The 24,085-nt window shown below is 45.8% G+C and overlaps 1 protein-coding gene across 2 annotated transcripts in view; it reads right to left on the reverse strand.

Moving 5' to 3' along the window:
- Positions 1 to 18,803, reverse strand: part of NGF (nerve growth factor) — a 28,318-nt gene extending 9,515 nt beyond the window's left edge. Inside the window, exon 1 of one of the 2 annotated variants that reach the window (XM_039699375.1) lies at positions 18,389 to 18,803. The gene's annotated coding sequence lies outside the window, so the exon portion shown is untranslated. The remainder of the gene's footprint in view (positions 1 to 18,388) is intronic. The other variant, XM_039699373.1, reaches the window with a different exon arrangement.
- Positions 18,804 to 24,085: the final 5,282 nt, after the last annotated feature.

Genomic DNA, 24,085 nt, shown 5'->3' on the forward strand with positions numbered 1-24,085 from the left:
CACCCAGCTGCAGCCAGGATGGGATTGCTGCTCCCTACAACTCCTGGCCAGACACAGCAGGACTCATTCCCTATTGCTGCTTAAAACAGTGACTCCAAAGACCTTCCTGGGGCTGGGGCATGGCTTGCCCTTCTCCCCTCTACACCCTTCCCAAGTGAATTTAAATTTGGGAATAGTTGGCTTGCTATATTTGGCCCCGAGGTTTCCAATACAAAATTACCAGGAATGAAAGAACTGGAATTTCAGACTTCACAACACTACCAAAATCAAACTGGAATTCAGCTGGGAACAGAAAGTATGAGGGCAGTCAGACTGTGATGTTACATCCCCTCTTACAGCCAAGAGTAGTTAAGGCAGAAAAATACAATATCTTTAGGGCCAGTAAACCTTTCCAACTAGTGATCTTATTCCAGCTATTCAGAAGATAATATAAAACCTGATTCTTTTCCAAACCCTCATTAATAAGAACCAGCTGAATCCCAGCAGCAATGCTAGCATTTCATTTTTATTCAGGCTCATAATTTTCATTTATATTCTCCTTTTTCACTTTTCTACAACTGCATTAACAAACTTGAACACAGGCAGTTTTAGCAATTGTGTTGTAGTGTAAGGCATCAATGTAGTGCCTCCAAAAATGAGGCAGAAAACAAAGATGAGCTGGGATGTCATGATCACATTCCCAAAGGCAGACTCCATCATCTTCAGTGTTTCTCTGGGTCATGAATTTGGAAAAGAACATTATGTAAGGACAAGGAGCAGCCATAAATTATGGTGACTCTTCAGACTTTCCTGTTCTATTAATTATTTACATCCAGAAGGAATTTTATCTTCTACAAATCTTCCAGTGTGTTTATAACTATTTTCAATGACTCAATGATATTTTAATAGGGCAGGAATTCTGAGAAGTTCCAAAGGGAAGCTGAAGGGTGTCTGTGCTTGGCAAGTCAGAGTACAGAAGGAAGCAGCAAAGGATAGAGTTGAGAGAACTTTAAAATCTCTGTTCTGCTGAACTGAGGGCCTGGCTGCACCTGATAAAAAGTTCTGTAGCTGGAGCAATTCAAACCGATCTGCTGGATTTTTTTTTCTATTAAAAACACCCTTAAGGATATAGACAAAAATCTACAAAATTAAATCTTATGACATGGAGGTGCTCTTGTGTTCCCTCAGAGTGCTGAGATAGGGAAGAAACAGTCCATAGTGGAATGGAATATTGCTTTGCTCGTGTAGGATTTTTCCATCCAGAAATGTCGAGTGGTTTTACAAACACTTAATAAAATGATCCTCCCCACTCACTTATGGTCACTAGAATTTACTTCTGTAGCATGTGAAGAACCCAAAGAATAACACAGGATTCCTGCCAAGCAGTAGCAATGTTCCTCTTCTTCACTGCCCACCTCCTTTTGTTGTTTTGATGGGGTTTTTTAAAATTTCTAGGATATTCTTTTCCATTTTTAAATCTATTTTACTTTCATGAGACCTACAGAATTCAATTGCCTTCTTGGGGATTGAATAGTGATTGCCCTCTCTTATGATTTACTTTACATTACAATAGGAAAATCATGACAAGAACCCCTAAAATGACACCTTTAGAAATTTGAATTCCTTATTTTTATTGCAGCTGGAAATGGGTTTTGACCCCAGAGCAGTCACAGCCATTCTTTGCCCTTATTATGACCCACAAGGCACAGGCATAATACTTTGAACTATAGAAAAATGTTAATATTTTTGCTTAAACAGCATCCCCCAAGGTGAATTGTGTGTACAAAACCCCTCAGTCATCGGGCTGTTGCTCATTAGCTGTTTGATTTCTGTATTCTTTGACATAGCCTGCACATTTGAGAAGTATATTTCCATATTTTCTGGACAACTGAACATAAGCTTTGTGTCCTGCTGTACATGAGGTGACCTCCAAGATTTGGGCAGATATTTGTCTGTCTGCTCATTTCAAAGCCTGAGTTTTTTCTGCAGATTGTAAAGATTTGGTAATGCTCAAACCCTTGTACTCCACCTGCCTATCCCATTTGAAATGGAGTTCAAAACATTTTTTTTTAGAATTCCTAAGCACTCCACTACAGAGGTGTGAAATACAGTGGGTTTTTAACTGAGCAGATGTAAATAAAAAGTGATATAGTAATATATTATAACAATAAAAATATATTAAGTGACCATCTTAGTGTTAAATGTAAATTAAACAAATACTTTAGTTGGGTGCAAAAAAAAAACTTTCAGCTTTGAAGTTTTTTTGCTACTTGCTGGTGGCTTAAAAATTTAGTTACCAAAGAGGTGGAAAAAAGGGTTTTCTTTCCCTGCACAGCAGGAACCTCTTAGATGTGGTGTAGTTCTGAAATGAGAGGGTAAAAACCTCCTAAGAAACAGGGTAGAGATTTCCACAAAAAATCTAGAAACACCACCAAATAAAACAAAGTCAACCACAGAAACACTGAGTTATCAGATTGCAGTGTCATCTTGTAATGTTCTCTGCAAGCACAAGTAGTTCTTGCTGGAGAAATAGGAGTCTCCTGTCAACCAGGGTCGTTTACCAAGAAAAACATGAGGTTTTTACAATTGCTTAGAGCTTTCAGATATTCCTTCTAAATATTCAGATATCCCTTCTAATGCCGTGGCCCATCTGAGCACCACCAGAAGAAGGAAACAAGCAAAGGGGGTTTCACCTTGCAGCTCCTGCACTGCAGACAACAATGCTGCATCATTTTCCATGAAGAGACAGGGCTGGTTTGTAAATTCTGCTGCTGCTGGAATTTTTACCCCTGGGCTTTCATACTTTGTATGTGTGTGCTCAGCACTTACTGAGGATTAAAGCCTGCTTTCTGTGCCAGTGTGTTGACACCATGCAAAATGCTCCATACCTACATTTTCCCCCTGTATGTTTTTCTGAGCTCAGCCTGGGAGATCATCTTGATTACTTGGCAGCAGAGTAAACCACTGCAAAGCACAAGTGTTCAGGATGTTTGGGAAACTGATCCTATTTCTTCACATGCTTTTATTTGCCTTATTGTCCTTATTTGTTCATTGTATTTTAGTGTCTGCGTGCCTCAAGTGCTAGGAAAACAAGAGTGGTTTTGCCAGTGTTTGTAATCCATGTGAGTACCAGCTCCTCTCTTTACCAAAACCCTTTTCTGCACCTTTCCTTATGGAGTGGATGGATTAAAAAGCAGCAGGAGAGTGAGACAGCCATCCCTAAAAATCTGTTCTCTGGCTCTCTCACTCCTGCCCCTGGTCATGCCTACGTGTTGACATCCTCTGTTCTGTTTCCTCTCCAGCTCCAAGCGCTGCTCCACGTGCTTTCTGCCTCCTTTATCTGCAAGGCTCCTGCCTTCCCCTGTCACACATTGAGTCCAGCTGCCTCAGAGCTGCTGCCCCACACAGTCTTCTCTGCAGCACACCTGGGACCTCTCCAGCATCTTGGCTTTCATCTGCTGTGGAAGGTATTTACTCCTTGCTCTGTGATTGTTTTAACTCATTGCTGCATTAACTCACAATGCCAGACAACTCCTGGCAACTCTAAAGAGGAGAGGTAACAAAACGGGATGGATTCTGTACATCAGCAACAAAATATACATTCAGAGAAACTAATCCAAGTAGTGTTTCCTTGCACTGAGCAAGCACAGAGATTGATTTAGGTGTTACTTCATTCCTATGCTCTGAGAATCTCAGCTCTCCTTCAGCTGCCACCCCAACTCCAACCCCGAGGCCAGGGAAGCACAGCCCAAACTTCAGCACTCTCAGCATCCCGAGAGTGTCAGGCAGCTGCTGCACAACAAATCTGCTCATGCTCCCAGAGAGCAGAGACAGTTTGAACTGGGGCCATCTTTCAGCTGGACCTTGTGGGCTGCTGGGCACAGACCCAGCCAGCAGTGGGGAGTAGGAGTTTTCCATCTTTGTATTATGTCAGAGTCTGAGGGGAGGCAGCTGCTGTGGATGTTTTAAGATAGGAGGTTTTTATTCCCTGCTCAGCCATTTAAGGTGAAATGAAATTTAAGGTGACATTTCAGTGTGGGGAGGGGTTTGTTTGCCTGGATCTTGAACCTCTGGATCCTGACAGCTCTGGAATATCCCCACCTCACACAAAGCTTGAAGGGTGTAACACACAGAGAAGTGAATGATGCAGAAGTGAGTGATGCTCCCTTGCTGGGAGCCTGCAGCTGTCTCTGGAATAAATGTCTGAACATTTATTCAGCTCTCCTGGCCACACAGACCCTCTGTGCAAAAGGACAGCTCAACAGAAGAGTGTCTGTAAAGGAAAGATCAGATCCTGTCCTGTGCTGTGGGAATCCTTCAAGCAGAGAACAGAGAGCAAAGAAGTTTAAATGAAGTTCAGCAACCTTTGCTTAAGAACAGGAAACAGGGAGTTGGACTGACCTGGCAGTCTCAGCAGCTCTTATAAATCTGTGTTTGGCAACTCACTTGTGTGAGGAGGATTTGAAGGGTCTTTACATTTCTGGCATCATCTGCTGGTTGAAAGCATTTTTGCTTCAGTACAAATGATAATGGGAAAGATGCCTCTTTTTCCTTTAAACCGTGCCCTTGAGTGTTTCTGCCACATTTTCTAGAACTCTCTTTGGCCCTGCTCTGAGTCTGAGCAGCTCTGAATCCCTGAATTGCAACACAGTGCTATCACTGATAGCACTGGACATCTCTGAACTGCTCATCCTTCATCTTTCTGTGGGGCTTACTGACTTCCCTGTTATGTGGACTTGAAAATTGGGGAATTCCTATGAAAGTAAGCCAGGATTAGAAGATTACTGTTCCTCTGTTTACCAGCATATTATTTTCCTTACTACCTTTTATAATATTAGATATGAACCATTTTTCCCCCATTTCCACAGTGAGAACAATCAGTGGATTGAATTTGGGAACTTTTGGACTGGGAGGACTAAACTGCTGTAATGAGTTTCCTCAACTACATTCACCAAAACTCTTGCAGAAGCTGATTAACCAAAACTGTCTCTTAGTGCTGTGTCACAACCTTAGAGAAAATAGGGGGAAGGAGTGAGGGCAGGAGGGGCTTCTGAAAGCCGTGGAGTGGTACCTTCATATAGCAAGGAAAAGCTAAAACTTTACTAAACAGAACTAAAGATTTTGTAAATTAAAATGTCAAAGCTGCCCCTGGTAAGTGAAATACAGCCTGAAGTTCAAAGGATCATTAAGGCTGGGAAAAACCTGTAAGATCATCAACACAGCACTGTCATGTCCACCACTAAAGCATGTCTCCAAGCACCACATCTACATGTTTTTTGAACATTTCCAACTATTCCACTCCACCAGTGCCCTGGGCAGCCAGTGGCAATGCCTTCAGTGAAGAAATTTTCACTAATACCCAATCTTCCCTGGCCCAGACTGAGGCTCTTCCCTCTCCTCCTGTCCCTGTTCCCTGGGAGCAGAGCCCGACCCCCCGGCTGTCCCCTCCTGTCAGAGTTGTGCAGAGCCACAAGGTGCCTCCTGAGCCTCCTTTTCTCCAGGCTGAGCCCCTTCCCAGCTCCCTCAGCCCCTCCTGGAGCTCCAGACCCTTCCCCAGCTCCATTCCCTTTTCTGGATGCTCCACTCAGATCATCCAGTTTAATAAGGAAAAATGCACGTGTGCTGCTGACAGGACACCCTGGGCAGCCAGTGGCAATGCCTTCAGTGAAGAAATTTTCACTAATACCCAATCTTCCCTCTCCTCCTGTCCCTGTTCCCTGGGAGCAGAGCTCGACCCCCTGGCTGTCCCCTCCTGTCAGGAGTTGTGCAGAGCCAGAAATTCCCCCTGAGCCTCCTTTTCTCCAGGCTGAGCCCCTTCCCAGCTCCCTCAGCCCCTCCTGGAGCTCCAGACCCTTCCCCAGCTCCATTCCCTTTTCTGGATGCTCCACTCAGATCATCCAGTTTAATAAGGAAAAATGCACGTGTGCTGCTGACAGGACAAGGTGTGGGGAGCCTTTGGCTGGCAGGGACGCCTCCCACTGTCCCAGGCTGCTCCAAGCCCCATCCAGCCTGGTCTTGGGCACTGCCAGGGCTCCAGGGGCAGCCCCAGCTGCTCTGGGCACCCTGTGCCAGGGCCTGCCCACCCTCACAGGGAACAATTCCTGCCCAACATCCCATCCATTCCTGCCCTCTGGCAGTGGGAAGCCATTCCCCTTGTCCTGGCACTCCAGGCTGTCCAAAGTCTCTCTCAGAGCCCCTTTAGGCACTGGAAGGGCTCTCAGATGTCCCTGGAACCTTCTCTTTTCCAGGCTGGGCACTCTCAGCTCTCCCAGCCTTTCCTCAGAGGAGATGAAGTTGATCCCAAGTACAAAATGGAGCTTGTTATTCAAACCAGGGTGGATAAAAAGTCATGGCCTGCATGGAAGAGAGCTATCTTTGTGCAAGCTTTGATGTTAAAAAATAGTAACTTGAACTCACAGATGTACTGATTACCCTGCTAAAAGAAGACGTGGAATCTCTTCTCAGAATTACAGCATTTTAATTAGAAGAATGTGAGCAAAGCCTTAATCTTGTTAGTAGGGATAGATACGGATGAGGCAGAAACAAAATCCACAGCAACACAGTCCAAACACAAAAAGCTGTCTTGGAGGTTGGTAACAGCACCAGACCTGCTCCCTGCCACTGCTTTTCCTGCAAGACTAAGCTTGACACTGACTAAGTTGGAAGAAATTGCTCTCCTGCTTTGTAGCACTGAGCTACATCACACACAGCTGTGTGAAAAAATAGCTAAAATGTGGGAAAGGTGCTTCAGATTTACAAACCAAATCCACAGATTCTTGATTATTCTCTTTAAAGTTCTTTTGAGCCCTTCTAAATTCTTGTGACATTCAAGGATCAATAAGAATCTCATCTGTAGCTGATTCTGACAGATGTTAATCTTTGCCTTGGCTTTGCAGTCTGCTTGAAATAGTACTTGTTCCTTCATGTCAGGCCTCTGGCAATGCTTACAGAGCCAGGATTACAGTCTCCAGTCAATCCCATTTGTACTGTCATTAACTTTCTAAACTGTTCCCCATAGCTGGCAACCTTTCCATGCTTGGAGATCTACTTAGTGGGAAGCTGGGAGAGTGATGGGTTTTGCCTGTCTGGAATAATTGTGCCTTTAATTGAGATTTGTTTAATTTTGTCATTAAGTCCATTTACATTGTAGGCATTTCATGACCATGATTACACACTGTGACTGTACCCTGGCTGTGTTTTGTGCCATTTACCTATTAAAGAAAGAGAGAAAAGCTCTGTGTTTACTTAAGATTTTTACAAGTAGCCTTTGTTTTTTCTTCCATTAACTTATTTAATAAATTTATCTAATTTTTGGATTGGAAAAAATTGCTCATCTGCATTTTCTGTGCTGTGTTTCTAAGGAAATTATTAGATTTACTTGGCAAAATGCAGGTGAGGATTCAGTTCCTGCTTGTCTTGAAGGAATTATCAAACCCATAAACATGGGAATTATGGTTGATTCCAAATTAGGGACAAATCTTGATCAGAAAGCAACAGGAATGGGGACATTTCCCCTGCAAACAAGGACTTTATGTGAACAGAAATGCCTGGGTGCAGCACTGCTGTGTGTGTCCCTCAGTGCCAAAGGTGTGGGAGGGCTTGGAGCAGCCTGGTCCAGTGAAAAGTGTTCCTGCCCATGGCAGGGGTGGAATGAGAGGAGCTTGCAGGTCCCTTCCAGCTCAGACCAGTCTGGGATCTGTAATTCCGTGATTCTCTGACAGGTCAGGTGCTGGTTTTTGGTTTTTTTCATCCAGGACTCCAACAGTCAGGGGTGCAGGTGACTTTGCTTCTCCCAGAATGTGAGTCAGGGGTGAGCAAAGCTGAGTTACAACACGAGCTCGATAGTGATCACTCCAGCAGCTGGGGAAGCCAAAGCCTTGCTTCTTAATAGGAGAAAAGAAAGCTGATTAATCAGCTGAGTCATCCTGCTCTGCCTCAGTGCTGGTATGAGTGGCATTCCCTATGGATCAGCCTATTCCGAGGGAAAAGCCAAACCATAATCAAGGCTAATTGACTGAGCGCAATCAAATGTTTCAAAATACCACCCATGAGTCTGACATCAAACAAAAAGCAGGGATATTCCCAGTCAGACAGTTAATTGCTTCCTGAAAACCTTTTCTTTGCAATTATTTGAAGATTTCACCAGTGCTCCCTTTTATTTCCATTCCCTAGGCTTACAGCAGGTCCCAGTGCAATGTACAGATTAACAAACTGGAACAAGACACTTGCCCTCTCACATTTCTTCCTTCTGAATGATGCTGCAGTGCTGCCTTGTCTCTGAGACAGAAAATTTGCAGCCTCCAGGAGTTAAAACAACTTTTTAGAAGGTTTTAGAAGCAAAAATAATACCAACTTCTTGCAGCTGTTAGTGCTAGCACCAAAAATTGCAGTATTTTAGAGTAAAGCCACTAGGCTCTTTAGTCATTCTGTTTAGAGAATTAATCCCAAAAGGATATTTCTATGGGTTTTATTTCTTACATCCAGCAGAAACTGTTTCAAAGAGGAGCTGAAATGTCAAGACTTTTTACAAGAGTTTGTCCAGTGGAAAATAACGGTGGAGTTTAAACATTTGTCTGGTTCCTGATGTGCCCCAGGTTGTGTGCAGTGATGAAAGATCAGCAGCACATCTGTAAATGAATCATCATTTTCCCTGCACGCCCATGGTTGCACAATTTTATCAACTGCTTGCTTTGATGAATATTTGATGTTTGTCATGTGTAGCTACCCCATCCCATTGTAATATCAGAAATTCCAAGCACAATTAAGGGCTGAATTTGATGTCACAGTTAAGGAGGCACAGTCCTCCTGTGACCCAGGGCAGAGGCACACAGGGTGAGCCAGCAGTGGCAGCAGGACCGCAGTCACCACATCTGGCTGCAGACCCTGCAGCTGGATTGGGCACTCCCTCACCTGGCTGGGTGTGCAGAGCAGGTGGCAGGACCTCAGGTGAGGCCCAGCATTAGGTAAAGAATCAATGTGGAATCCTGCTTTGGTTGGAAGGGACCTTAAAGCCCATCCTGCTCCAACCCTGACACCCCCCACTGTCCCAGGCTGCTCCAAACCCCATCCAGCCTGGCCTTGGGCACTGCCAGGGATCCAGGGGCAGCCACAGCTCTCTGGGAAATCCATCCCAGCCCCTCCCCACCCTCACAGGGCCCTGACACTTCCCACTGTCCCAGGCTGCTCCCAGCCCTGTCCAGCCTGGCCTTGGGCACTGCCAGGGATCCAGGGGCAGCCCCAGCTGCTCTGGGAAATCCATCCCAGCCCCTCCCCACCCTCACAGGGCAGAATTCCTTCCCAATATCCCACCTAAACCTTTCAACCTTTCTGTCCAGGCCAGTGTTTGGGATTCACAAGGAAGCTGGGATTGCTGAGTCCAGAGTTTCTGAGCTGCTCCTCCAACTTCTGGGACCTCTGGGAAGGTCCTGCTGGGACCCCCAGCCCTGGGGTGTGGGTTTGGCCTTTGCTGTGGGGCATTGGTCACAACAGGGGCTGCAGAATGATTTAATGGGTGTGGTGGTGTTCAGGCAAAGCTTGGGCTTGATGATCTTGGAGGGGTTTTCCAACCTTAATGATTCTGTAATAAATTCCATGATCTTTTCCCCCACATAATCGTGATTCTGGTTTGGATTTCACTTAAAAATCCATCACTCCTCTGCAGCAGGACATGAACACAGGTGTCACAGCCTTCACACCTTCTGTAGCTCCACAAAACACATCCAGAAAACTCCCAAATCTGAATTTCCATGGGGGTTGTGCCAACATTAATTAGCACAAATAACCTGATATGTTCAAAATTAGCTGTCATTATAACACTAAACCCCATGTGTAATCAAGTATTTTCCTTGTCTGCATATTTGCTGTGCACCTTGTATTTATTACAGTGTTATTTGTTAATGCTTTTGTGTGGTGAATTGGTTGTCAGGAAGAATCATTGTGGTTACAAAAAATCAGTTTTATTGTGAACTGGAAGGAAGAGAATATGGATGAGGATGGAGTGGGAGGAGACAGAAGATGACATTTGTAGCCAGATGTGATTTGTAGCATGAAAATATTAAATGCTGTTGAAAAGTGGGACTCCACAGATTATTGACATAATTGTGGCAATAGGAATAACTTTCTTTTGTATTTGCCTATTTTTGCTACAATTTTCATCAGATGATGAATACATGACAATTCTACATTGTCTAACACAAAAAAATGGCTTTTTATTCTATTTTTTAAAATAACATATGTCTAGCAGATTTCTAACTGAACCATTTTTAAAAAGAAGCCTATTGTGACTGAATTTTGCATCTTTCAACTTTTCTCTGGGGTTTCTTCGCATTAGTATTAGGTTCAAAGCAATAATCAAGGTCTAAGCCTTACAAGATCATTTTTTGCCTGCTTAAAATGAAAACCAGAGGGGAGTTTTGCTGATTAGGTGTGTACTTCATTTCTGTGCACAATGCCAGAGTTTAAATACATGTCACTTGGAAATGAGCTTTTGAAAATTCAAAGGCAGAGCAATGAACGTTAAATCTAAACTTTAAACCTCACATCAGTTTTCCTGTGGCACTGGAGATGTGTTATTTTCACAGAAAGCATTTCCTTTTGCTTTCAAGTGATGGCACAAGCAAGTGCTGAAGACTGAATTCAAATTACTCAAATTCTTTTTAGAATTTGGAATCCTGAACAAAGGGGAGACATTCTGCAGGTCATTAAATGGTTTTCTAATTTCTTTGCTTTCAAAGAGGAAGGAAGAAACGAGAAGGAAAGGGCCACACACTTTTGTCTCTCAGAACACACAGAGAAAAGAAATGGTCTCCAGAACAGCCCTGCCCAGCACCAGGAACGTGCACCCAGGCAGAGCTCATGGATCAAACTCCCTCTGATGCTTTGGATTCTGGATGCTTTGCCAAACCCAGAAACTCACACTTTTGGCACAGATAAAGTGTCCTGGAATGTGAGGCTGAGCAGTGACCCTTTGCACTCTCCTCTTTACAGCTTGTGCCTGAGAAAATGATGAGAGGAAGGTTTGGCAGGAGGGACTGGGGCAGGGAGTGTTTGGATCCAGGCAGAATGAAAACGTGGATGTTGGATGTTCAGATAACACCAGTCATGGGATTCCAGGATGGTTTGGGCTGGAAGGGACCTTACAGCTCATCCCTGCCACGGGCAGGGACACCTTCCACTGGACCAGGTTGCTCCCCAGTAATGAGGGAAGGGATGGAACAGATTTTTGACATGGAAAATAAACCCACACCTCACTTCAGTGGCTTGTTCTGTGCTGATTTGTTTTTCCTGACACACTTCATGTACTTTCTCCTCCCAGGTAAGAAGTGGAGTTACTGTGATCAGTTACTGATTTCCCTCAGTTTTGCTGAGGGAAATGGAGAAAATTGCTAACACTGAGCAGAAACAAGAATAATCAACTTATTCCTTTTTAGAGAGAGCCCTTAATGTCCTCTCAGTACAGGAGAATGATGAGGTGAAGGGCTCGTTGTGCCTGGCAGGGGCAAACAGAAGACTCTAAGAGCAAGGTGAGCAAAATCTCAATTATTCACGTAAACAAATTGTATGGCTCTGGGAATGCACCCACCTCAAACCCCTTTTGGGGCAGAAAGTATCCCAAAAGGCTCATGGAATAATGGGCAGGAAATGATGCATTGGGAAAATGCAGGCTGTGTCATCCACCACAGGGCAAAGCTCTTTGTGAACAAGCACAGGTCTTTTCTCATACCTGACTCATCCAGCACACAGTCGTCAAAGAAAAAGAATAAAAGCTATGTTTCAAAATAGAAAAACATATATTCTGTGAGCCAGAGCTCTTAAATGTATCATAATCAAAGTATTACGTAGCAATGAGGTGCCTGGCAAATCCCCATCACAAAATTTTCTGAAGAACTCTTTTATTTTTTTTAAAAGGGCCTGGATCACATATGGTTGTGTCAGGAACAAATTAAAACAGTCAAAACGAAGCAGTGAACCAGACCAGTAAAAAAATCTGTGTCAGCTTTCTACTTATACAACAGGGGCAAATACAAAGTGATTAAGAACTGGAAAAAATGAAAATAGTAGTTTTTCACCTTGCAAAGCCATACTTGGCAAATGGAAAGTTATCAAACACATAATCTGCTTCCCAGCTGTATTTACACTGGGCTAATTTACTCATTGGAGGTCAGAACTGTCAGAATCAGTGTAATCTTTATAAATTTACTGGGCAGTTAACAAGTTAATGAAGGCAATTTTCACTGCATCCTCTTTAAGGCAGCAACATTTCTCACAAATATGGCAGTTCAAAAGAAATGACCAGCCCTGAGTTACAAACCAGATTCATTTTATCCATTAGTCATTCATTTAATTCATTCCTTTGATTTTATTCTTGGAGGAGCTTCATGTTTGCATAACATAAATGCTCATTATGGTTTCGTGGTGTTTGTCAAAGGTTGGACCTGCTGACCTTGGAGGTCTTTCCCAACCTTAATGATTCCATGATTCTATGATTTTGTCAATAATACGTCAACCAAGGCCCAAAAAAACCCCAAAAACCAAAGAACTGGTTTTACCTCCTGGTTGTTTTCAGTCTGTCTGTTGTGCTTGAATCCCAGTTAGGATTTTGGTTCCTAGCAAGTCAATGGGAGCAGAATCTGAACTTTTATTGGCACATTGTTATGGACCCCATGGGGACAGGAAATTGGATTTTGGAGCCAGGAAGATAAATGAAAGATTTTTGGAACCAGTTTATGGTCTGTGTTGATATTCAGTTTTAGAAAACCCCCGAATAAAAGAAGTCTTGAACTACCTCGAGTGGTCTGGTCAGTGCAGGTTTGATTTCTGTCACACTGAGGAGGGATTGTGTCAGGGATTGGTTGGAAAGTCCAGGCCAGGGAGCTCCTCACCTTGGTGCATTGTCACCACGTCCCCTGGTGCATTGTCACCATCTCCCCTGGGGCATTGTCACCACCCTTGGTGCATTGTCACCATCTCCCTTGGTGCATTGTCACCATCTCCCCTGGTGCATTGTCACCACCTCCCTTGGTGCATTGTCACCACCTCCCTTGGTGCATTGTCACCATCTCCCCTGGTGCATTGTCACCACCTCCCTTGGTGCATTGTCACCACGTCCCTTGGTACATTGTCATCACCTCCCTTGGTGCATTGTCACCACCCTTGGTGCATTGTCACCATCTCCCCTGGTGCATTGTCACCACCTCCCTTGGTGCATTGTCACCACCTCCCTTGGTGCATTGTCACCATCTCCCCTGGTGCATTGTCACCACCACCCTTGGTGCATTGTCACCACCTCCCTTGGTGCATTGTCACCATCTGCCTTGGTGCATTGTCACCACGTCCCTTGGTACATTGTCATCACCTCCCTTGGTGCATTGTCACCACCCTTGGTGCATTGTCACCACCTCTGTTTCCTCCAGGAGATGCCACAGTGAAATGCCCATGAGAGAGGACAAGGAGGAATGGCTTTACACTGAGAGAGGGCAGGGTTAGATGGATAATGGGGGCAGATTCCTCCCTGGGAGGGTGGGCAGGCCCTGGCACAGGTGCCCAGAGCAGCTGTGGCTGCCCCTGGATCTCTGGCAGTGCCCAAGGCCAGGTTGGGCAGGGCTGGAGCACCCTGGGACAGTGGAAGGTGTTGCTGCCATGGCAGGGGTGTGATGGGGTGAATTCCCTTCTCACCCAAACCATCCTGGGGTTTTGTGTGACAAAACAGATCCCAGCCACAGACAGTGTGTGACTGCTGCATCCAGATTTGGGTCATCTGGTGGTGTCAAACATTGCCACAGAATCTCAAAGCATTGTTGGAAATGCAGGAGCCTGGGGGAATAAAGGAGAAAGGTGATAAACAGCTGCCTCCAAGATAAGGAAAAGTTAGAGGTGTTTCATTCAGTGAGCAGTGGCCTGGGGCAGCTCAAAGGATGGCAGAAAAGCCATCAGATGTTATTTCAAACTACCTGCTGCAGTCATTTGGATGTAGATATTATGGCAGAGCCTCCTTGGTGTATTTATGATTTCTCCTTGCACTGGGCAACTTTCAGCTGTGTGCAGGCTCCAAGTACTGAGCAGCACTTTGCTGACTTTCTCCTGCTGTCCAGCCCTGGTGTGATCTCAGTGTCTCTCCCAGGAGCTGTTCTGACTCTGGGCTGCTGGAGCCAGCTCTGGATGTCCTTGGTGACTCCCCAGCTCTCTGCCAAGGCACTCAGGTTCTTGGCATCCAGGATTCAGTGCTGGCAGTGCCATTCTCTGCTGCATTTCTCAGGGTGATGCAGTTCTCAGAGTGAAAGGTTGTTGTCAGTGTAATTAATGAGGCATTGCCCTGCTACTTTTTACTTGAGATTTATTTGTGCATAATTATTTTTAGTGGAAGCTGTTTGAAAAGGCCTGAGTTCAGTAAAATTTTTCAAATAAGATGCCAGCTCCATATAAAGACCACACTGAGATGAGATAAAAATGGTATTTCCCCATTTCAGTGAACTTCACAAGATGCCCCAGAACTCACAGGCCCTTCTGCACCATCTCAGACACTGATTTGCCTGAGGAGATGTAAATGTCATCAGTGATGTCTTTCTGGACTGGTAACATCCATGAACACTGGCCTAACCTAATCCTTGAGCAAACACCAAAATGAGGGATGCTGTTTTGCCTTCTGCCATTTTTCACCAATGAACTGGTAACCCGCAGTAAATATTACACAGTCACCTTTTTTGGGGGTGGGGTAGGTGGAGAATTTGACAGCTGAAGCACCAAAGGGAAGGAATTAGAGCAGCAGGTCAGGAATTCTGCCTCCTGCAGCCCCTGGGGAGTGGGGGACACGTGGGAGCATCTCCTTGGGCTGCTCTCCCACCCAGAGAGGTTCTGGAAGCACAGACTGATGGAGCCACAGCTTTGCTCCCGGGGTGCCTGACCCCTGTGACCTGCAGTATCCCTGGGGAGGAATTCCAGAGCTCCCTTAGGCCCAGAGAGAGGAACACCTTGTTTTGTTGGCCTTGACTTTGCCACCTGGCAGTTTTATTTCCTGCTCCTCGATTTTTGACAACAGCCATTTCCTCTCTACATCTTAAGGACAACTGTGACTATAAATATCTCCCTCACACCCCTGCTCAGCCATCTCCTTTCCAGACTTAGAAATCATAATCTCTGTAGTTTCTCTAAATACAGAAAATGTTCCAGACTTTCATCATCCTGCACCTTTTCTTGTTTTACTTTATCCTTTTATTCTTGTAACCAGTGACCAGAGCTGCCAGCAGTGTCCAGGATTTGGGGATGGGATGGGTTTATATTGAGGGTCTGAGATCTTCTTTCCCCCAAATTCCTTTAGTGTTAGTGGCCCTGGGCAGACAAGAGTGCACATAACTCACAGTGATTGATGCTGTGATCTCTTGGCAACAGCAAAAATGAGCTTGCTTTGCTTGACCACATAATTTTTGTGAATAAATTCACATCCACACACACACACAAATATTTAATGAATTCTGTGGGGCTGCACAAAGGGCATTGTGGGGAGAGAAAAAGCCACAACACATCCCACAGGACATCTGTCCCTGGCCTTTGGTTGGAGAAATGTTCTCAAATGCTTTGGCCTCTGTGACCCTGCCCAGGTCAGACCCAGCACAGGGAGAATTCCCTTCTGGCCAGGGCAGGAATGCAGTTGTAGGAGCGTTGTGCATGGCCTTTTGCTCCCACAGGATCCTGGAATCATTAAGGCTGGAGAAGACCTCTAAGAAGATTGAATCCACACAGCCCCACCAGCTCACCACTGAGTGAGTCCCGAGTGCCACACCTGGGCATTTCTGAACACTTTGGGTGTCTGGTGACTCCAGCACTGCCCTCAGCAGCCTGTCCCAATATCTGGCAATATCCCCATATCTGGCAACCCTCTCAGGGCAGAAATTTTCCATAATATCCAACCTGACCCTCCCCTGGCACAACCTGGGGCCAATTCTTGTCCTGTCCCTGTTCCCTGGAGCACAGCCTGATCCCCCCTGGCTGTCCCCTCCTGTCAGGGGTTGTGCAGAGCCACAGATTCCCCCTGAGCCTCCTTTTCTCCAGGCTGAGCCCCTTCCCAGCTCCCTCAGCCCCTCCTGGAGCTCCAGCCCCTTCTCCATCCCCGCTGCCCTGGGACAAGTTTATTTCTTTCTTTCTTTCCACGAGATAAATTCAGTGAGAAGAGGTGTTGCCCCTTTCTCAGGGAATAGAATGAGATTTAATGAATATTTCGGTGTAACAAATCCTGTGCCCGAGCAGCTGCCGGCAGAGGTCAGCGTTGCTGTAGCTGGGCTGGAAGGGGTTGAGTTTCCCCAGCTTTTATTGGCCCCACATTTGGGATTGACAAACATTTCTAACCCCACCAATCCAGCGCTCACTGTTGCAGCACTGAATCTTTTGGAATGAAACCATGGCTTTTAGTAACCCTTTATCTTTTTTTTTTTTCTTTATCAGTAGTTTGTTTGTAAAATGTAGATGGAAAAAAAAAAATCAAACATTTCTGTTATCTTCTTAAAATTACCAGTATTTTTCCACGTGCCTTTAATTTAAATCAGTAATGCTAATTAGTATGTATTCAATATTCTGTTAGTCCTAAAAGCATTTTTTAAGGAAACAGAAAACCAATTAATAGAATCTGTGCTTAAAGGAACATTTATGTGGCCAAATCCATAGAGCAGTAGGGGAATTTATGGGCTTTATTCTATTGATAGAAACAATCTAGTTTTTAATGTGTTCTATTTGACCCTTGTTCTAGGCATCCCATTAAATAAAGACATTTTACACTTGAAAATGCTAATCTGAATACATATTTTAGGTCTTTTTCTAAACTAGTTTTTAAATTACTATCCTGTGGTTATTTCATAGGCTGCTCAGTTATCCTATGAAGTAATTGTTTATTTAGCATATGGGTTGAAATGATGCTTGTGCTCATTCTAGCTCCCCACTGAACTTAAATGAAGACATCTAAAAATATAATTTCAGACTTTGGTGGGGAAAAGAGGCACTGCTCAGCTATGAGGATGAGGAAATACAGCCACAGTTACTTTCTTTGCCACCTTGTTGGGAGGGCCAGATCCCTCCAGGGTGAGTGGCTGGGATTGATCAAGCTGTGAAATCACTGGGTCTGCACAGATGTGTCAGGGGGCTCCTCTCCAGACCTCGCTGAGATTTGTTTGAAAATGATTCATATCTGTGATCATGAATACATTCTAAGGCCGAGTCCTTCTTATCATACTTGAGAACTCTCCAATATTTTTGATTCATCGTTCAAATCCCTTCGTTCCATCCCTCTAACCTCTTGGGAAGTGCAGAAAATGTTGTAACCCTCTGAATTTCAGACAAAACTGCCTGAAATGGCACTTGGCAGGGGGATTTTAAAAGCCTATTTTCCACAATATCTGAACCAGCTCAGAAGTGCCACAAGCAGGAACGTACAGACAAGTCAGCTCCCTCTCTATCTGACTGCTGATAATTGTCACATTTTAGTTTGGCTTAGCAAAAAAAGTGCCCCAAAAACTTTATTGTGATACTCTAATGCATGAAAACATCCATAAATTATCTGTCTAACAGCCACAATGCAACTTCCAAGTTGTGACAACTTGGAAAACCAGCCTGACAAGCACGCTCACTTTTGGTGTTTTTCTAAAACTTCTTGAGCTTTATAAGGAGAATTTAAATTGAAGAAAGAACCGAAGCACAAACACTTTTTGTTCTCGGCACACAAATTCCTTCTGTCTCCCTGCCTGGGGTCCCTGTTTTTATCTGTGAGCAGTGTCTCAGCTAAAACAGTGTTATCACCAGCTATAAATCAATAAACATTGTCAGCTCCATCCTGTCACTACACACAGGCAGCAGGGAGGTCGTGAGCTTTTCCAAGTGGACATCCCAGAGGATACACGGCCTCTGGTGAAGCACTGCTCTGTCTGCAGCTAAAAGGACCCTGCCTTGGGCCAGTCATGCTTTGATTTAGCAGAATTCCTATTTATTAGTAAAGAAAGAAAGGACTTTTTATCCAGACTAGAATTATCACGGGGCAGGGAAAAAAGGAAATAAGAAAGCCTCAATATTCAGAACAAAGCCAGGAAAGAATTTTCATATAGGTGCAACTGCTGTAGAATGCAAATAAAACTAAGTTCCCATATACCTGGATAAAAACCCTAAGAACACTTGCATTTCCCTGAGATTAAGCTGCTCTCCCTAAAGACGCTTTCCAAGCTCTCAGCTCACCCGCAGCTGCCCCACCAACACCTTCCAGATGTGCGCGCGGCCGAACCTGCTTTTTGCAGATGCGATTTTCGCTTCCGCGCCGAACCACGCCGTGCTGGCTGCACAGACATCCCATCCCACCGCATCCCATCCCACCGTATCCCATCCCACCGCATCCCACCGTATCCCGCCGCATCCCGCCGCATCCCGCTCGCTGTCTCACCTGGGAGCCGCAGCGCTGCTCGCCGCGGGCTCGCCGCTGCCCCAGCGTGTCCAGGCTGCTGTGGCACCCCCGTGCTCGGCCGCTGTGGCCAGCCCGCAGAGCCATTCACATCGCCGCCGCCGTGGCAGCCTCATCCAGCGCTCGGGGCTCCGCCGCGGCTCCCGGCGAGCCGGCTCCCGCTGGGTCCCGGCGCTCTGGACGTGTGGGAGCTGCACGGGCTCGCAGGAATTCGGCGCTTGGCTGGCTGCCGAGCGCAGGCAGGGATGCGCAGATGTGCAGTGAAAGTTTCAGAGCCCGGCTGCTCGTGTGAGAGCGCTCGCACAACGCCCCGAGGAGGCTCCGGCGGCTGAATCCCGCTGCGAGGGGCGTCTGTCCCCTGCCTTTCCTCTCTGCATCCTAATCCTTGCCCGCGATTTAAAGATGAGGGCTCCCCGAGGGAAACTCCCAGCTCCCTGCTGAATGGGTCCTTGGGAAAATCATCTCCAGAGCTTTGCTGGGCTCAGGAGTGGCAAACAAACCTGTAGGAGCGCCAATGGTTAAGTGGGGAAGGAGTGGACTGGTACAAAAACCGTGCAGTCCCCATTATCAGCTGGCTCTAACTGGGGTCAGCCAAGTGCTGGTTGAGAGTAGCAAAGAAATATTTGACCCTGACTTGAGGCAGAGGAAAAGATTATATAAGAATCCTTCCAACTGAAATATTCTGTGTTTAACACGCTTACCTTCAGCAACAAAGAGATATGGAAATGTTTTCCAGCGTGTTTGAGGACAGGGATTAAGTAGTTTACAAAGGAACAGCAGTGGGATTTAGGCAATGGTAAATACAGGAAAGAAACCTAAAAAATTAGAACTTTGTAAAATATATATATAAAAGGCAATTTGGCTAAAAACTCTACTCTCAAAAAAAGTTGGCAGCTCCGTTGAGGATTATGAAGCAGCCCCTTAGAATTTCATAGTTCTTGTTCTGGCACAGTGGAACCTTTGTGATTACACAGACCCAAGGAAAAAAAAATTAAAAGCAGATCACTGCATTTTATCTAAGTTGAAGTAATCAAACACTTTTTGATTCCATCCAGGAGAGGGCAGCCAGCTGGAGAGACTGGTCCTTAAATCCTTTGGGAAAGATGTGTGGAAGGCACTATGTAAAGGAGAAGAGCAAGGAGGCAGAGAAACCTTGAGATAATCAAGTTCTCTGCCACGGGGATGTGCTGCTTTCTGGACCTGGAGCACCCCTATCCTCATGTTTCATTAGCACCAGCTGAAAAACCTTAAATTCCTTCCCCACAGAGCCAAAGTGGCTGCAGTGCTAGGCTGATTCTTGGAGGTGGTGTGTGCTTAAAATTGCCTGGAATATCCTTTAGGAAATTGCAGCACAAAATGCTGGATGTGACTGCTGAAATTGCTTTTGCCATTTGCCAGGATTATGCAGATTGCTTTGTTTTTCTCCAAGACAAATGCTTCTGCACATGGTGGCAGCCACAGGCCAAAGTGAGTCTTCATTTACACAGGGAGAGTTTGTTCAGATGCAAACCTTGACCTGGGGATTTGGCCAGAGCCTCAGGGTCCATGGCAGAACTGCCAGGCTGTGCCAGTGCTGAGCATTTCTCTGGCCTCATTAGGACATCCTCAGATTAGGACTTTGTGCTGGAAAATTGGAAAGAGCCTTAGAGCCCATTGTGACTGCAGCAAACAGCATCAGATGAGAGCTATAAAATGATAGGATTTTTCTTTTCTAACACATAAAAGTTAGTGCACACTTGTGTTGAGCATCTCTAAGAGTATTTCTTGGCAAGAACTGCCTGTTTTTTCTTAAAACTGTCTTCTAAGAAAACTGCCTGTTTTTTTCTTAAAAGCTCCTTTGGACACAGTAATCAACAAAGCATTGTGTTTGTACTTAATCTGTATCACGAGCACTAATTTCTGTCTCCTCTTGTCCCACATTCTGGCTCCTCCTGAGCTCACCCCAGCAGGCTGGGATCCCTGGGCAGGAGCAGGAGCTTGTCTGCTCTTTCTGACGTTCCCATGTCACCCAAACAAACACCAGTTCAGCTTTTGGAGAAGGTGTGGCAGCAGTGCGCGGAGGAATGTCAGATCCCAGGGCATTGTTGTGCTCAGAGGTGAATCCTCCTCCCTCAGCAGTGGTTGGAGGCACAGATTTAAGGAGGAAAGCCTTGCCCAAGCCCTCCCTGAGCTGAGGGCTCTCTTGCTTTGTCAGGTCACTGGTGCCAGGTGAGTGTTGGAGTGTTGGGCTGGGTAGGAAAGGATGTGCTCTGGAGTCAGGCAGCTGGGTAAAGAGCCTTGTGAGCACAGGATGAAGGAATCCTGATTCTCTGCTGCTTTGCATCCATTTATTTCTCTGCTTCTACCACAGTTTAAAGTCTCCCATGATCTCTTGGATGAGCTGCTTCTCTGAGAAGCTGTGGCTGCCCCTGGATCCCTGGAAGTGTCCAAGGGCAGGATGGGCACTGGGGCTTGGAGCAACCTGGGACAGTGGAAGGTGTCCCTGCCATGGCAGGAGTGGAACAAGACGAGCTTTAAAGTCCCTTCCAACCCAAAATGTTACATGATTCAATGGATTCCCCCTGGAATCTGTGTCCTTTGTGCTGCTGAAAGTCTTAGACAAGGCACTTGGGAAGAGTGTCTGTGTTCTTTTGGATTAGAGGAAACAGCCTTCGAGGGAAAATGTTGCTTTTGATGAATCCTCATTTATTTCTGAAATCTTTGTGGGTTTGGAAGCAACATGGGCAAGTGCAGCTGCTGTTCATAAAATCTTGGCACTTCAGAGAGGTGTCAGGTCACTGAGAAAGGGACCCACGGAGCATCAAACAGTTTTCAGAGGTCCTGTAAAAGCATAAAGGGTGGGATGAGCTTAACAAGTTTTATTTTCTTCAGAGACACTTATTTAAACGTGTGTGTGCATCACATTCAATACTTCCTTGTAATGCTAAGCCTTTACATGAGAAAAGCTGTATCACAAGCAACCCTCATCCCCTGCCTGTCCTGGGGGTGCTTTGATGTGAGTGTGAGGAAGAGTTATAAACAGCTGAAATTAAACACTCAGAGTGGAAGACAGTGTCTGTTCTACCTGACAGAATATTTCGCTTTTACACTTCTACATTTGCAGGAAGCAGAACATTGTTAACTTGTGTAAACTTGTCTGAGAGCTGTTCCCAGGGCTAAAGTGAATGGAAAGAGATCACAGAATCCTGGAATGGTTTGGGGTGGAAGGAACCTTAAAGTTCATCTCATCCCATCCCTGCCATGGCAGGGACACCTCCCACTGTCCCAGGTGCTTCAAGCCCTGTCCAGCCTGGTCTTGGGCACTGCCAGGGATCCAGGGGCAGCCACAGCTGCTCTGGGCACCCCAAGCCAGGGCCTGCCCACCCTCACAGGGAACAATTCCTGCCCAAAATCCCATCCATCCCTGCCCTCTGGCAGTGGGAGCCATTCCCTGTGTCCTGTCCCTCCATCCCTTGTCCCCAGTGCCTCTCCAGCTCTCCCTGGAGCTTCTCCTCTCCAGGAGAGCACCCCCAGCTCTCCCAGCTGGCTCCGGAGGAGATGTTCAACTTCTACAGCTCAGCTGGAGGAAGCTCACCCATGTTTGGCTGAGTAGAAGTTAATAAAGAGATTGGAAGGAACGGTCACAATGCAAATTCTCTGTTTGTGTTCATTACAGAAACTGGAAAAGTTGATGGAGGAATTTAGGATCTGTTCTGATGGAGGAATTGAGGATGTGTTCTGATGGAGGAATTTAGGATCTGTTCTGATGGAGGAATTGAGGATGTGTTCTGATAGAGGAATTGAGGGTCTGTTCTGATGGAGGAATTGAGGATGTGTTTTGCCTTTGGGGGTTTGTGCAGCACCACTGTGGGGTTGTGTGTGTGGGGGAGACGTTTCCAGAAGAAAGCAGAAGCTCACTTATGGGTCATGAATAAATGGGTCAGACAAACAAGTTCATTACTGATTTACTGTAGGGCTCAGTCTCCTGTAAATATTTTCTTAACTGTCTCTGCCTCATGGCTTCCCAGCTGAGTCGATACCACATGGGGAATGCAGCTTGGGCATGTTGGAAAATCGATGGGAACGCTGAATTCCAATAGCCTGCAATCCAAACCGAGCAGGGACAGCCACTCATCTGTGCTGCACTGCTGAAGTGATTTGCACTCATCCTTTCTTTCTCTTTTGCTTGGTTCTGCACTGCACAGGAGAAAGAAACCCTTTGACTCTAAATGAAAACATCTCAAAAGCCTGAGCTCAGTAAAATGTCTGGTGATGGTTCAAGTGCTGTTACAGACAGAACATAATTGTAGTGGCAGTGACATACAGACAGAGCTCTGAGAAAAACTTCACATTCTGCTTCAGACCCTGCACACATTTGGCCTGACAGTTGTTTGAAGAGATAACAACCATTTTTTTCTGGAATGCACAGGCTTGCAGGCAATACATGCTTTATTTAATATATGCTTTTATTGCTGGCTCTAAACTGGAAGAGAGTGGCTTTAGATTAGATGTTAGGGTGAAATTCTCTCTGAGGGTGGGCAGGCCCTGGCACAGGGTGCCCAGAGCAGCTGGGGCTGTGCCTGGATCCCTGGCAGTGCCCAAGGCCAGGCTGGACAGGGCTTGGAGCAGCCTGGGGTGGTGAAGGTGTCCCTTCCATGGCAGAGGTGGAATGGGATGGGACTTGAGGCTCTTTCCAAGCCAAGCCATTCTACGATTCTGTGATTAATTATCTCTGTTCATTGGCAGAGAGGATCAAATGAGATCATATATGCTATTAATAATATTAGAGGAATTATGGATTTTGAGAATCAGCACTCAGATGTTTATTCCATGCTCTTCTGTGAGGAATGAATATTTTTAAGAAATTCTGCTGAGTAAGTGCTAAGTTTTTCCCCAGGACTGAGTTTTTTGTGCTTGGCTGAGCCAGGCTTGGGTGGAAGTCTGAGTTCTCCTTGGAAACCATTGTTTGTCAGAGTTTGCTGATGCTGGCTTTTGTTTGAGGTCTCTCTCCTTGGACAGAAGCTGCTCTGATGGATTTTTAGGAGAACACCTGCTCGGGTGTACCTTTCACATTCATCTCCTTGACAGAGGCTTTAAAGAGCCAGCAAAAAAACATCCTTCCCCAGTGCTGGGGTTGGGTATTTTTGCCTGGTTCTGTGCTGCCAACACTGTGCCAGCATCAATCTTTGAAACACCCACAGTCTGACAGGGGGATCCTGTTCTGGGGGTGCCAGCACTGCCAGAGGAGCTCAGCAGCTCAAGGACTCACTCCTACAATGGCAGCAAGAAATGGGGGAGGTCTGCACACATAGAATTCACAGAATCACAGAATGACCAGGTTGGAAGAGACCTTCAAGATCACCGAGTCCAGCCCAGCCCCAACACCTCAACTGCACCCTGGCCCCCAGTGCCACATCCAGGCTTTGTTAAACACACCAGGGATGGTGACTGCACCACCTCCCCTGCAGCCATTCCAGTACTTATCACCCTTTCTGTGAAAAACTTTTTCCTGATATCCAACCTAAATTCCCTTGGTACATCTTGAGACTGTGTCCTCTTTTCCTGTCAGCTGCTGCTCCTCCTGCTGCTGGACAGTGGCACCATAATTCCAGACTCCCTGAGAATCCGTGGCTTCGGCGTCGCTCCTCTCCTTGCTGCAGAGGATTTGGAAGCAGAGAGGAGCCCCCCTGGCCTGGAGTG

The sequence above is a fragment of the Passer montanus genome, unplaced genomic scaffold (assembly GCF_014805655.1).
Source record: "Passer montanus isolate IOZ18808 unplaced genomic scaffold, ASM1480565v1 scaffold132, whole genome shotgun sequence".
Classification (NCBI taxonomy): Eukaryota; Metazoa; Chordata; class Aves; order Passeriformes; family Passeridae; genus Passer; species Passer montanus.